Below are 14,829 nucleotides of genomic sequence, written 5' to 3' on the forward strand. Positions count from 1 at the left end.
AATCCGGTGCCAGAACACCTGGCAAAGCTTGTAAAATTTAGCTTCAAAGGGGGCCCTCCATGCCTGACCTCCCTGTGTCTCCTGGATGTGTGGTAGTTATAACGTAGCAGCCATCTTGGACCATCCATGCGGTCTTTAGCAGGACTTGAGCCCAGCAGTACATAGTAAGTACCTGCCCCACTGGGGACAGGATATCCTCCACCAGTTCCACAGAGGGAGAACGTGGCTGCAGAATTTTCTTAGAGTTGTAAACCACCTCTTCCAACTACCACCACTTGTACTGGCCGCAAATCAACTCGTGCTAGGTACTGATCAATACAGTGCAAACTGTACTTGCTGTAAAGTGCAGACGGTAGCTAGGTAGGTCTGCTGCCATTGGTAGCAAATTTCCGAGGCTTTTATGCTAATTTAAATGCTAAATGAGCTCTAGGCTGACGGAGCTGTACAGAAACATGTCCAGCCAGCCTGAGCATCCCTCCACCAGTACCTCTCCACGCTGGCGGATCTGGCCTTCCTGCCTCCGTTGGATGGGGCCTCGGACAGCAAAGAGGCTCACTCCCTGGCCTTCTCACTGGAGGCAATGTCGCCTGTCCCAGATGACAGGGATTGGGGCAGGCTGCTTCAATCCCTGCCCACACATGCTGGCCTGGTGGCCGCCAACAGCACGTTGCAGACATCTATCCGGTTGGATATCCAGGCCCTTAGAGAGGACATCCAGGGACTGGGCGACCCCATGGACCACGTAGAGGCCACATGCAACTAATTCAGATCAGCCTATGCTCAAGTAGGTGACACTCAGGCACGGCATGAGGACATTCTAAGGGGGATGGCCCTACATGTGGCGGACCTGGACAACCAGGGGAGGCGTAACAACCTTAGGCTCAGAGGCATCCTCGAGGTTTAAAATGACCCACCTCACCTCCAGAATATCCTAATAGAAATATTCAACAGCCTCCTGCATAGAGACCCTGCCTCCCCGCTGGGGCTTGTGAGTGCACATAATGCGCTGCACCTGAGGGGACCACCAGAAGCACCGCTAAGGGATATCATATGCTGCCTGAAGGCATTTGCTGACAAAGAATCCATACTAAGGGCAGCCAGGAAGACTGACGTAATCTGCTACAGGCAAGCTGACCTACAACTGTACCCCGAACTCTCCCCAGCTACATTGCAGTACCGGAGACTGCTCAGGCCCCTGACCCGGGCCCTCCAAGCTGCAGGAACCAGGTACCGCTGGTTCTTTCCATCTGGGCTATCGGTGACCACCCCAGGGGTAGCCATGGTGGTACACACCCACGCGGACTTTGTTCACTTGGAGACTCTTATTTCCATCCCCTCATTGAACATGAAGTGGCCAAATCCCTCAGACTTCTACTTGCCAGACATCCTGCGACTCCCAGCATTACCTCAGAGGGACAGACGACCCTGCCAAGCAACCACCCGAGCAGCTGGGGCTCCATCTTCACTGGGAACCCCCTGTGACACCTCAACTGCCTGCCCTCACCCACCATGATAACCACTTGGAATGCCAGCCCTAACAAGTACATGAAAAGGTTCGACCCCTACCCTCTCTGCCTCTCTTCTCTTCCTCCCCCATATTTCATTCAAGCGAGATTGACATTTAGCAATCAGGCCCCATATGCTTGTGATGTCATTCCTTCCTGAGTTAAAAGGAAGCTGCACCTGATCTCAGGTTCTCAATCAATCTCTCTCTGTCTATCTCCTGAGTTTAACATGCTTTCGCTTCTTACTACATGGTTACCGTTTCATTGCAGAACTCTGTTCATTTGAATTCCTGTGCACTGAACCTCTGGCTTTGTTCCTGGCTATGCGCCATTCTACTCTGCCACTCAAAAAAAACCCCCAAAAAACACACAGACTTAAGGGACACTCCAGGCACCCAGACCACTTCTGCCCATTGGAGTGGTCTGGGTGCCAACTCCCACCACCCTTAACCCTGCAAGGGTAATTATTGCAGTTTTTATAAACTGAAATAATTACCTTGCAGGGTTACATCCTCCTCTAGTGGCTGTCTATTAGACAGCCACTAGAGGGACTTTCTCTATGCATGAGGACCTCTAGCGTTACCAGAGCCCCATAGGAAAGCACTGAATAATGCTTTCCTATGGGGAAGTCTAATGCAAGTGCCATTAGGTCTCCCCTGTTGGCTGACATCGGCAGGAGAGGAGAGGGGGCAGAGCCGGAGCCAGTGCCGAGGGACATTGGCGCTGGATTCAGGTAAGTCACTTTAGGGGTTTCAACCCCTTCAGCAACATGAGATGGGGGGTGGGAGGGAGAGGGGCACTGCAGATTCCTGCATCTCTTTAGTTACTTCAAGGAACCATAAAACAATCTACACTGGAAGGACTTCAACTCCCATCATTCATTAAGGAAAGATAAGTTATCCTATGATTGTATTTACTAATTGGTTCTAGCCACACGTTTCTAGGGAGGATAAAGGTTATCCAAATTCTGCCTCTGAGATTCTACTTGCTATATCTATTTGAAATATCAATAGCCAATTACTCAATGGTATTAATTATTGCTTTTGGAGCCTAACTACAACCACTTCACATACCAGGATAATTCTTTACCAAGTTATTTCTTTATACTAAGAGACTTGTACTTTGTACTACATGAGGCACCTGCTCGGCAACCTTATTGAAGTCTTATGGACTATACTACTTACTGCTAATTAAGCATTCCTCATTGAAGTCACTTGGACTATATTGTTTGCTGTTGAGTAAGCATTTCCTTATTTTTATAATTGCCATATTCTTGTGTTGCAATTCTGAAACACGATTCCAAGCATTCATGCATTATTATTTCAAAAATATGGGATAACAAAGAAGTTTGGGATACGGCTGCAAATCTACAACAAACAAAACACATACATAGTGTGATACAGTATAAAAAAACAAATCGCATAAATGTAATGCCCTCACAGGATTTTGTGGAAAATTAAGCCTTAGGGTGCCTCCCCGGATAGCAATGGGGGGCCAAATTATCCCTTCTGTAGTTCACCGATGAATACACAATGCAGGACTCCAGAAATGGTGAAAAAGTAGCAGCTTTATTGATAAGGTGGGAAAAATACCACTAAACAATTAATAAAATAAAGTATAAAATAAGATATAAAATATCAAGAGGTCCTACACGTTTCGTTCACTATATGTGAACTTCCTCAGGGACCATAAAATAAAATAGTCAGCACAGAATAATGACAAGCATGAAAAGCAGCCTAATTCCCCATCCCCACAGTCCCAAATATATAGGGCTACTCCCTGTGTCCAAATTGGAATACATGGGCGTCTTCTTGTTTCTTCCACTTCATTGGTCCGGTGGGAACTTCTCCTCAGCTGTTCGAAGGTAATTTCCCCATATTCAATCACGAAAAAAACGGCGTTCGGATCCATGAAACCGGAACCGGAAGTGACGTCCATCACAGACTTCCGCGTTCCACCTTGCGTGTCACCGCTAAAGGTGATACAGCATCAGGGCAGTGCCCTCTGGTGGTCGCCAAAGGAATAGTCCCATAATACAAAGTGTATCCATCTGGAAAAAAACAAAAGTATCGGCAGCAACAAAGTATAACCCATAAGTTAAGCTCCCATACTTATAAGGAACTAGTAAGACATTATATCAATTGAGTCATGATAAAAGAAAATAGGTGAACAAATATTAATATTTTAATTTTTTTTATATGTTTATTATTTTATTTATTTATCAATATAAGTGTTTGTTGAAGAAAAAATGTGTTTAATAAGTGGAATTTAAAGAATATACACGTCTATATTTGATGATATTATATATTTTATCCACAAAGGGATATTATTAAACTAATGGATCATATGACCTGTATTTATGTGCTTATTTAAACTATGGAAATAATGCAATACCAAAGGAAAAGAAAAAAGAAGAATTTATCCCCAAATAGTGTCAATATTATTATATAGAGAAATAAGGAACCACTGAATTGGTATTTCCATATTTCAATTGATTCTATCATGCCTCAATAGAAATTAAAGGAATATCAACCAAAAAAATGAAATAACATATAATTATATAAAGAATAACATATAATTATAAAAAACATACAATTATAAAAAACAGACCAAATCAATATCAACATTTAGCCCATTGGAACCAGAGTCTTTAATTTATGGATCCAAAAGGTTTCACGCCTAGAGAGTTGCTGGACTCTATCCCCACCACGCCAGTGTGGGAAAACCCTCTCGATGCCTGTACACCTAAAGTCCTTAAACGAAAACGAAGGACATGTATTGCAGTGTACAGGGACCGAGTGGGTAGTGAGTCCCTTTTTAATATTGTTCAGGTGTTCCAAAAGTCGGATTTTTAGGGCTTGTTTGGTACGGCCTACATACTGTTTGCCACACGGGCATTGCAGCAAGTATACTACAAAGTCCGTGTGGCAACTTATATCCGACTTGATGTTATGCATATCACCAGTTGTGTGGCTAGAGAATGTAGTAGGTCTCTTTACAGAGGTCGTCCGACAAACCTTACATATATTACACCCCCTAAAAGATCATGTGTCTCCCTTGTTAGAATCTAATTTAATAGCATAGCTTGGGGCCAGCATGTTTTTTAAATTTTTATTCTTTTTGTAAATAATCTGAGGATGGTTTGATAAATGGACACCAAGTACTGGGTCCTGTAGTAAAATAGACCAATGGTGTGCCAAACTTTTTTTGATCTTATGATGGTCAGTATTATATTGAGTCAAAAAGGCAGACCTAAATAAATTGATGGATGTATCATGTTTTGGTTTATCTACTAAAAGTGAATTTCGCTCAGTGTGAGACAAATCACGGATTTCTTTTTCCAAAGCATTTTTCTCATAACCCTTCTCCAGCAATTTCTTTTTAATGTGTTGGGACTGAATAAAAAAATCTTGGTCATGGGAACAGTTTCGTCTCAGACGTGTAAACTGGCTCTTGGCTATTCCCTTCAACCAAGGTTTATGGTGGCAACTTCTTTGGTGTACAAAGCCGTTGCCATCAGTTGGTTTGAAGTAACATTTTGTACGAATATGTGTTCCCTCACTAAATAAAGTTAAGTCCAAGAAATTGATTTCTTGTTTGTTCCACATAGGTGTAAAGACCAAATTGTAAGAATTAGAGTTTAAAAAATTGAAAAACTCAAAAAAAAGTCAAGAAGACCCCCTCCAAATTATAATCACATCATCAATATAACGCCGCCAGAGCACCAGGTTTTCCCTCCAGTCATGACCAGACCACACGAAGAGTTCTTCCCATCTTCTAACGTAGGTATTGGCATAACTGGGGGCAAACCTGGTGCCCATGGCGGTCCCCGTGGTTTGTAAATAAAAAATTCCATTAAAAAAGAAATAATTGTGCTCCAAAATAAAATGAACAGAGAAAAAAATTAATGTTTTAAGGTCACTTGAGAGATCAGGATCTCTGGTCATAAAGTAATCAATGGCCTCCAGCCCAAGTTGATGACTGATAACTGTATATAAAGATGTAACATCTAGGGTTGCCCAACTGTATTCTGGGTCCCATTCGATGTTCTCCATTTCCTGCAGAAATGACTTAGTATCTCTGACATAAGATGGTGCACTTTGCCGTTTTTTTCGTGATTGAATATGGGGAAATTACCTTTGAACAGCTGAGGAGAAGTTCCCACCGGACCAATGAAGTGGAAGAAACAAGAAGACGCCCATGTATTCCAATTTGGACACAGGGAGTAGCCCTATATATTTGGGACTGTGGGGATGGGGAATTAGGCTGCTTTTTATGCTTGTCATTATTCTGTGCTGACTATTTTATTTTATGGTCCCTGAGGAAGTTCACATATAGTGAACGAAACGCGTAGGACCTCTTGATATTTTATATCTTATTTTATACTTTATTTTATTAATTGTTTGGTGGTATTTTTCCCACCTTATCAATAAAGCTGCTACTTTTTCACCATTTCTGGAGTCCTGCATTGTGTATCCATCGGTGAACTACAGAAGGGATAATTTGGCCCCCCATTGCTATCCGGGGAGGCACCCTAAGGCTTAATTTTCCACAAAATCCTGTGAGTGCATTACATTTATGCGATTTGTTTTTTTATACTGTATCACACTATGTATGTGTTTTGTTTGTTGTAGATTTGCAGCTGTATCCCAAACTTCTTTGTTATCCCATATTTCTGCTGTGTAAGGTCATCTTTTCTGGGTAGTGACCTGGGAGGCTGCCGCATTGTATCTCTTTGAGATAAGTATTAATTCGTATTGTTTCTCTATTATTATTTCAAAACCTATTTGCAGCAAAAGACTGCTTTATTTAACCCCTGTAGCAGTACTTACCCTCTCCAGGGGCCGGCCGGGGTCCTCTCTTCTCGCCTCGCGCGGTCCTGCTCCTGCACGAGCCACGCGCGGCTCAGCCAACGATAAGATCAGTCAGGCGGGCAGTGACCGCGAGAAGCGGCCACGTGTCCCGCCCGACACTAAGAGCGCGCCGCGCGTCTCGGGCGCGCTCTTAAAGGGACAGTGGGAGACTAAATTAGAATCAGTCTCCCATTGGCCCCTGTCATGCCACGTTCCCCATACACTCACGTTTTGGGGGCGTGGATATGACAGGGGCCAATCAAAGTGAACATTAGGGTATTTATACTCACCTGTTTCCTTTGCTCCTTGCCCTATCGTGGTTTCTGTCCAGTTCCCTTTAGTGCTTGTATCGTTCAGTTGGTTTTTTGGTGCTTGACCTTGGCTTTGTTCCTGACTCCGCTCTCTCTTTATCCTTGCTTGCTTATCCGCTGTTTTGTCCTCTGTGTACCAGTCCTCGGCTTGTTCTACGTTACGCTGTCTCTCAGTTCCCTTGACCTCGGCTTGTTCTAGACTCTGTCTTTCTTATACTCGTCCTAGTCCGGCCATTCTAAGGTCCGGTAAGACGAACCCTGGTTTCTTGTCTCTTGACTATCTGAACTATTCCTGCGTGTTGGGGTATATTACCGTGACATTACGATAGGGCCATGGACCCCGCAGGTTTAGGACAACAGATGGCCACTCATGAGGCTAGATTCGCAGAACAGGATCACCGTATGGATCAAATGGCTCAAGCCATCCAGACACTGTTATCCAGATCAGCTCCGGTACCTGTACCTGCGCCTCCTGTAAACCCTATACCAGACACAGCTAATATGCCTAATGCTTCAGCACATCTAACCCCGCCACCTAGGTATGGAGGGGACGCTAAGACATGTAGGGGATTCCTTAATCAAGTGGAATTCCACTTTGAAATGTACCCACGTTCATTTCCCACTGATAGATCTAAGGTGGGTTTTCTTATGCACCAGCTTACGGATAAGGCACTAGAATGGGCAAATCCTATTTGGGAGGCTAATGGGCCTATGGTACACGACTTCAATAGCTTCCTCACAGCGTTTCGTAGAACATTTGACACGACTAAAAGGTCAAAAAATGCCGCCAGGGCATTAATGAGAATAAAGCAAGGATCTAAATCTGTAGCCGATTATGCTATTCAGTTCCGTACCCTTGCCTCACAGGTAGATTGGACTAATAATGGGCTTACTACTGCGTTTATGGAAGGTCTGTCTGAAACTATGTTGGATGAGGTAGCAGCTAAGGACCTCCCTGTACCCCTGGAGGACCTGATTGACTATCTTATCGATATAGATAACAGGATCCGTGACAGGTTATATACCAGGTCCAGAAATAGGCGCTTTGTTCCCGTTAACTCACCTAGAGCTGAGACTCCCGAGGGATCTAAAGGGTCAGAGGAGGAACCTATGCAGTTAGGGGTTGCCAAACTTACTGACGCTGAAAAGCTTTATAGGAGAAAGGAGGGACTTTGTCTTTATTGTGGTAGGAGGGGTCATATGAGACAAGAATGTCCCGTGCGTCCGGGAAACTATCGCACCTAAGACCGTATAGAGGACTGGCCTTGGGTGTGACATCACAGTCCTCACATTTGCCTCTTAATAAATTACTTCTCCCTGTTTCCCTGCACCTTGGTAGTAACTGCATAGTAGGGAATATACTAGCTCTGGTTGATTCCGGAGCGGCCGAAAACTTTATTGATTCCAGTTTTGTCAAGGAGAATAACATACCCACCAGAGAGAAGGAGACACCCTTGGCCGTTGAGGCCATAGATGGTAGACCATTATGCTCTCCAGTTATCACACATGAAACTGTTCCACTACATATGTCTACAGGGGTGTTACACTCTGAGACCATTCGGTTTCAGATCATTACTTCTCCTTCCTCTCACCTCGTGTTAGGGTATCCTTGGTTGCGTACTCATAATCCCACCATTGATTGGGAGTCAGGACAAATAGTTTCTTGGAGTGATTCTTGCCAAGAGTCTTGTATTGTTAAAATCACCCCTTTGAATTCTACTAATATTCCTCCCGTGCCTACGGTCATACCCCCTCAGTACCTGTCTCTTAAATCTGTTTTTGATAAAAGGGAGGCTGAAAAATTGCCACCTCACAGGCCTTACGACTGTGCTATTAATTTACTACCTGGTACGATGCCTCCCAAAGGGAGAATATATCATTTATCTCCTCAGGAGAATCTGGTTATGGAGGAATATATTAAAGAATCTTTAGAGAAGGGATTTATAAGAAGATCCTCTTCCCCGGCAGGGGCTGGTTTCTTCTTTGTATCTAAGAAAGATGGCGAATTAAGGCCTTGTATTGACTATAGGGGCCTAAATAAAATCACCGTCAAAAATGCGTACCCCATACCTTTGATCACAGAACTATTTGATAGGCTTAAACAGGCCACAGTTTTTACTAAATTGGACCTTAGGGGTGCTTACAATCTCATACGTATCAAAAAGGATCACGAATGGAAGACCGCATTCAATACCAGGAGTGGCCACTACGAATATACTGTGATGCCCTTTGGCCTTTGTAACGCCCCAGCAGTTTTTCAAGAATTTATTAATGATGTCCTACGTCAATATATACATACATTCGTTATAGTATACCTGGACGACATATTAATTTATTCTACTGATTTACAGACTCATCACATGCATGTTAAATTAGTGTTGAGAACTCTTCTGGTTAACGGTCTCTATTGCAAACTCGAAAAATGTTCATTTGATCAATCTGAAGTCCAATTCTTGGGTTATATAATCTCTGCCAAGGGTTTTCGTATGGATCCCAAGAAACTTTCTGCCATTATGGAATGGCCTCTACCTCAGGGTTTGAAAGCCATTCAGCGTTTTCTGGGGTTCTCAAATTATTATAGGCGTTTTATTAAAGGGTTTTCTGCCATTGTAGCACCTATAACCAGAATGACCAAGAAGGATGGTAATACTCATGTCTGGAAACCAGAAGCACTCGAGGCCTTTGAATTCCTGAAGGCTTCATTTGCCTCTGCTCCTATTTTACAGCATCCTGTCCCTTCACTGCCCTTTATTCTTGAAGTTGATGCTTCTGAGATTGGGGTAGGTGCTATCTTGTCTCAAAGAGATTCACCTGAAAAGCCGTTACACCCTTGTGGCTTCTTTTCCAGACAGATGTCCAAAGCAGAGAAGAATTATGATGTAGGCAATCGTGAACTCCTTGCTATCATTTTGGCGCTCAAGGAATGGAGACATCTGCTAGAGGGTACTAGGGATCCCATCCTCATTTTAACAGATCACAAAAACCTCTCCTATCTCAGTGAAGCAAAAAGATTGTCTTCTAGGCAGGCCAGGTGGTCTCTGTTTTTGTCTCGTTTTAATTACATAATCACATACAGACCAGGTGATCGTAATACTAAAGCTGACGCTCTGTCCAGACAATTCGAGACTACTGACAAACTCGAGATCGATGTTACCCCTGTCATTCCACCTGACAGAATAATAGCTACTACTGTTCTTTCTATTTCGTCTTCCCTCTTACAAGCTATTCAGGCTAAACAAAACTTGGCTCCTGGGGAGAGGCCTGCTGATAAGCTATTCGTTGATATACCGGAGAGACGAGACATCTTGTCATTATATCATGACACTAGAACTGCTGGACACCCTGGTATTTCTAAGACATTCTCAGCAGTTTCTAGATATTTCTGGTGGGCTTCCTTACGCAAGGACGTCACCGATTACGTTAATGCCTGTAGTACTTGTGCCAGTATGAAGTCCTCCCACAGAGTTCCTTGTGGGTTGTTGCATCCGTTGCCCATACCCGAGAGGCCGTGGTCCAATCTATCCATGGATTTTATTGTTGAATTACCTCCCTCTAATGGTAAAACTGTCATCCTGATGATTGTGGATCGTTTTTCTAAGATGGCTCATTTTGTGTCTCTTGTCAAATTGCCATCATCCAAGGAACTTGCCTCTATCTTTGCCAGGGAGGTGTTTCGGTTGCATGGTATTCCCACTTCGATCGTGTCCGATAGGGGTAGCCAGTTTATCTCCAGATTCTGGAAAACGTTTTGTACAGAGATGGGTATCTCCCTCTCGTTTTCTTCCGCTTACCACCCCCAGTCTAATGGAGCTGCTGAACGTGCCAACCAATCTCTAGAGCAGTATCTTCGTTGTTTCGTGTCCCACCATCAGAACAATTGGGCTGACCTTCTTCCTTGGGCTGAGTTTGCTCGTAATAATGCTGCTCATGAATCCTCCGGTAACAGCCCTTTTTACGTTGTTTATGGCCGGCATCCCGTGGTTCTTCCAGCTGCGTTCTCCTTGCAGGGCATGCCAGCTCTGGATGAACATTTGGCTAGTCTACGTAATACTTGGGAGCAGGTTCAGTGTTCTTTGGTGGCTTCCGCTGCTCGCCAGAAGGTTCAGGCAGACAAGCATCGCAGGGCGGCTCCATCCTATGCTGTGGGGGACCGGGTTTGGCTTTCTACTCGCAATATTCGTCTTCGTGTGCCTTCTATGAAGTTGGCCCCTCGTTTTATTGGTCCTTTTCGTATCTTGCATGTGGTTAATCCTGTCTCGTATGCATTGGATCTTCCTAGGAATCTACGCATTCCTAACGTGTTTCATACCTCCTTGTTAAAACCCCTCCTGTGCAACCGTTATACTCGGCATGTCCCTCCTCCTCCTCCGGTTTCTGTGGAGGGCCATGAGGAATTTGAAGTGGCGGCTATAATTGACTCTCGTTTTCTTCGGGGTCGCCTCCAATATCTGGTACATTGGAAGGGCTATGGGTCTGAGGAACGCAGTTGGATTTCCGCTGGCGCTGTTCACGCTCCTCGCCTTGTGCGTTCTTTCCACGCTCGTTTTCCTGCCAGGCCTGCTCCTCCCCGCCCGGTGGGCGTGTCTTCAGGGGGGGGTACTGTAGCAGTACTTACCCTCTCCAGGGGCCGGCCGGGGTCCTCTCTTCTCGCCGCGCGCGGTCCTGCTCCTGCACGAGCCGCGCGCGGCTCAGCCAACGATAAGATCAGTCAGGCGGGCAGTGACCGCGAGAAGCGGCCACGTGTCCCGCCCGACACTAAGAGCGCGCCGCGCGTCTCGGGCGCGCTCTTAAAGGGACAGTGGGAGACTAAATTAGAATCAGTCTCCCATTGGCCCCTGTCATGCCACGTTCCCCATACACTCACGTTTTGGGGGCGTGGATATGACAGGGGCCAATCAAAGTGAACATTAGGGTATTTATACTCACCTGTTTCCTTTGCTCCTTGCCCTATCGTGGTTTCTGTCCAGTTCCCTTTAGTGCTTGTATCGTTCAGTTGGTTTTTTGGTGCTTGACCTTGGCTTTGTTCCTGACTCCGCTCTCTCTTTATCCTTGCTTGCTTATCCGCTGTTTTGTCCTCTGTGTACCAGTCCTCGGCTTGTTCTACGTTACGCTGTCTCTCAGTTCCCTTGACCTCGGCTTGTTCTAGACTCTGTCTTTCTTATACTCGTCCTAGTCCGGCCATTCTAAGGTCCGGTAAGACGAACCCTGGTTTCTTGTCTCTTGACTATCTGAACTATTCCTGCGTGTTGGGGTATATTACCGTGACAACCCCTTAATTAAGGACACATGACATGTGTGACATGTCATGATTCCTTTTTATTCCAGAAGTTTGGTCCTTAAGGGGTTAAAAAAGTTATTTTCTTAAAGTGACGGTATCAAATGTATTATTTGATCTGCAGTTGCGTTCCAAATAAATTCTCCCGCGAGCATTACACCCTTCCTAAAGGAGCAGAAGATTGGAAGACAATGGTTCCTGGCAAGACGAAGGAGACATGCTACTCTGCAATCAACAGGCGTCACTCTTCAGTCGACAGATGGAACTGTAGTAGGCCACACAACTACACCTCTGGTGGGGGAGGCAACAAAGGCGACGACTATGCCACTGAGGAAACACCTAGGCTGCAACCACATCCTTTCACAAGAACGGAGCCGGGAAGCCAATTGGACCACAGTTGACCGATTATTCGTCTGAGCGGGCAATTGCCCCGTACCCAGCTGGCCTGGACCGGAGAATTGACCCACCTCAGTCACTCTACCAGGAGCAATAGTTGCCAATTACTCCATACACGACACATATCAGACACCGGCAGGCATCCAGCTTACCCGTCAGCATCCAGCCTACCTTGCCCCCTACTGCGCACTATGGCCAACTGCTAGAAGCAGCTCCACCCATGCTAGCGCATCACACCCAGCCCCACCCCGGACATGTGGACTAGTGACCTAGAACTACCGAGACCCTAACTACAGACCACCCCTGAGATTAGGCAGAATGAACTCCTGTGAAACTACTCTTGATTAATGCCATAGGGCTTAACACCCCTGAGAAATGATCCCTTGCCCTGAAATATTTGAAAGCGCAAAAGGCCGATATAGATTATATACAGGAAACCCACTTCAGGGAAGGTAGCGCACTGAAACTAACCAATCATATCTTCGCACAAGGCTACTATGGGAACAACCCTGAAGGCAAATCGAAGGGAACCGCAATAATTATACACAAATCGATACTATTCTTACAGACAGAGACCAAAACTGACAGTAACGGCCGGTATGTATTTGTTAAGGGTTCACTGCTGGGACAAAGCATCAACCTGGCCAACATCTACGCCCCCAACTCCAAACAAGGGAAATTCTTAAAGTCCACACTTAAGACACTAAAGTCGTTCACAGAAGGATTCCTGATCCCAGTGGGTGACTTTAACATTGCCTTAGAACAGGGAGACACCTTAACAGGCACATCAGCCACTTGCTTTGTCGGCTGTGGCCTTTTATAGCAGAACTTGATTTCATGTTCTACAGGTGAGCGTTGGAGGTGATCAGTGGCTAGGGAGGCCACTAGAGGCGAGAAACACGTACTGAAATTTAAAGGAACGGTATCAAAATAGAAAAGTCTTGCTAGTCAGGATGGGAACCTGACATATAGGTCCCATGACGTGGACGGACCATGCACCGTTGACAATGACTGTGACCTCCTCTCTCTCTCGACCCCGCACCACTCACTGGCTGTCAGGATACTAGTTGATCCAGAATGCAGAACTGTATCACACCTAGAACTAAAGGTAACGTCTAACCGGACCTTAGATTGGCCGGACTTAATGTACCAGAGAATATTCAGAATACTTGCCGAGGTTGGAGACACAGAATGGGACACAGCGATAAGGAAAAGCCAATAGTAATTCAGGATGCAAAGAACGATAATGTCTTAATTGTTTGTCACCAGGAGATTCATTTTAAGCAGTTACACTTCTGTTCCAAATTCTAATCACCTCTGAATGTGTCCTGTGGCTCTTGCCACCTAGACATTAGCAGCAGATACTTTAAGCCCTGCAAGTTGGGAGGTGGGGCCTCCATGAATTGCATTTGTAGTTTCAGCACATCCCATCAATCTGAGATGCTCAATCAGATTGAGATGTGGGGAATTTTGAGGCCAAGGATTGTCATGCTCCTTAATCCATTCCTGAACGATTTTTGCAGTGTTGCAAGGTGCATTCTCCTGCTGAAAAGGGCCACTGGCATCAGGAAACACCATTGCCCCAAAGGGATGTATGTGGTCTGCAACAATCTCTAGGTAGGGGGTACGTGTCAAAATAACAACCACATGAATGCCAGGACACAAGGTTTCCCAGCAGACTATATAGCATTAGGAATTCAGTTTTTTTTAGTCCTAATGCTATAGAGTGCCTTTACTAGTAACTGATTATTATTTTTATTTTATTTTTTATCTCCCGCTAGCAAGTACATGCAGCTAGATAGGCTGTAGGTGAATATATGTAAAGCAATTTGTTCTATGGACATTTTTCTCTCATTAAAGCATGCATTGATTAAAAATATGTTGGCAAGCACTGACTACTTTAAGCCCTGTCCAGTATGTAGTGTGTTAAAATTGCCCTGTTGGTAAGCTATTAAATGGTATGTTACATAGTTACATAGCTGAAAAGAGACTTGCGTCCATCAAGTTCAGCCTTCCTCACATTGTTTTTTGGTGTTGATCCAAAAGAAGGCAAAAAAAAAAAAAAAAACAGTTTGAAGCACTTCCAGTTTTGCAACAAGCTAGGAAAAAAATTCCTTCCTGACCCCAGAATGGCAGTCAGATTTATCCTTGGATCAAGCAGTTATTGCCCTACATTGAAAGATTATATCCTTGAATATACTGTTTTTGCAAGTATGCATCTAGTAACTGGTTGAACATCTGTATGGACTCTGATAAAACCACTTCTTCAGGCAAGGAATTCCACATCCTTATTGTTCTTACAGTAAAAAAACCTTTCCTTTGCCTTAGACAAAATCTTCTTTCTTCCAGTCTAAACGCATGACCTTGTGTCCTATGTAAAGTCCGGTTTGTGAATAGATTTCCACACAATGGTTTGCATTGGCCCCAAATATATTTGTATAATGTTATCATATCCCCTCTCAGGCGATGTTTTTCTAAACTAAATAGTT

The 14,829-nt window shown here is 44.6% G+C and overlaps 1 protein-coding gene across 1 annotated transcript in view; it reads left to right on the forward strand.

Moving 5' to 3' along the window:
- LOC134601004 (leukotriene C4 synthase-like) overlaps positions 1-14,829 on the forward strand; it is a 202,012-nt gene that overhangs the window by 55,859 nt on the left and 131,324 nt on the right. The gene's annotated exons all lie outside the window — the stretch shown is intronic.

Source organism: Pelobates fuscus, chromosome 3 (assembly GCF_036172605.1).
Source record: "Pelobates fuscus isolate aPelFus1 chromosome 3, aPelFus1.pri, whole genome shotgun sequence".
Classification (NCBI taxonomy): Eukaryota; Metazoa; Chordata; class Amphibia; order Anura; family Pelobatidae; genus Pelobates; species Pelobates fuscus.